At 39.8% G+C, this 997-nt stretch overlaps 1 non-coding gene across 1 annotated transcript; it reads right to left on the minus strand.

The window, feature by feature from the left end:
* Positions 1–285: 285 nt before the first annotated feature.
* Positions 286–393, minus strand: LOC127742546 (small nucleolar RNA R71). Its single transcript, XR_008003892.1, has one exon. It is a non-coding gene; the product is annotated as a small nucleolar RNA R71 (small nucleolar RNA).
* Positions 394–997: the final 604 nt, after the last annotated feature.

The following is a 997-nucleotide window of genomic DNA, read 5'->3' on the forward strand; positions in this document are numbered from 1 at the left end:
TTTGAGCTGAAACCTCAACTAGTTGCTCTAATGCAACAGAACTGCAAGTTCCATGGACTTCCATCAGAAGATCCCTATCAGTTTTTAACTAAGTTCTTGTAGATCTGTGAGACTGTTAAGACTAATGGAGTAGATCCTAAAGTCTACAGGCTCATGCTTTTCCCTTTTGCTGTAAGAGATAGAGCTAGAACATTGTTGAACTTACAACCTAAAGATAGCCTGGACTCCTGGGATAAGCTGGTCGCGGCCTTCTTGGCTAAGTTTTTTCCTCCTCAAAAGCTGAGCAAGCTTAGAGTGGATGTTCAGACCTTCAAACAAAAAGATGATGAATCCCTCTATGAAGCTTGGGAAAGATACAAACAGATGACCAAAATGTGTCCTTCTGACATGCTTTCAGAATGGACCATTTTGGATATATTCTATTATAGTCTATCTGAGTTTTCCAAGATGTCACTGGACCATTCTGCAGGTGGATCCATTCACCTAAAGAAAATGCCTGCAGAAGCTCAAGAACTTATTGACAAGGTTACAAATAACCAGTTCATGTACACTTCTGAGAGAAATTCTGTGAATAATGGGATGCCTCAGAGGAAGGGAGTTCTTGAAATTGATGCTCTGAATGCCATATTGGCTTAGAACAAAATGTTGACTCAGCAAGTCAACATGATTTCTCAAAGTCTGAATGGATGGCAAAATGCATCCAACAGTACTCAAGAGGCATCTTCTGAAGAAAAAGCTTATGATCCTGAGAACCCTGCAATAGCAGAGGTAAATTACATGGGTGAACCTTATGGAAACACCTATAATTCTTCATGGATAAATCATCCAAATTTCTCATGGAAAGATCAACAAAAGCCTAATGGTGGAAGAAATAGGCTCAGCAATAGCAAGATTTTCCATCATCTTTTCCAAGCATATATGGCACTACATGGTGGACACTAATTTTGAGGGAGAAAATCTGCCCCGAAAGTGCAAAGATGAACATGGTATCAACCTG

The sequence above is a fragment of the Arachis duranensis genome, chromosome 1 (assembly GCF_000817695.3).
Source record: "Arachis duranensis cultivar V14167 chromosome 1, aradu.V14167.gnm2.J7QH, whole genome shotgun sequence".
NCBI classification, from domain to species: Eukaryota; Viridiplantae; Streptophyta; class Magnoliopsida; order Fabales; family Fabaceae; genus Arachis; species Arachis duranensis.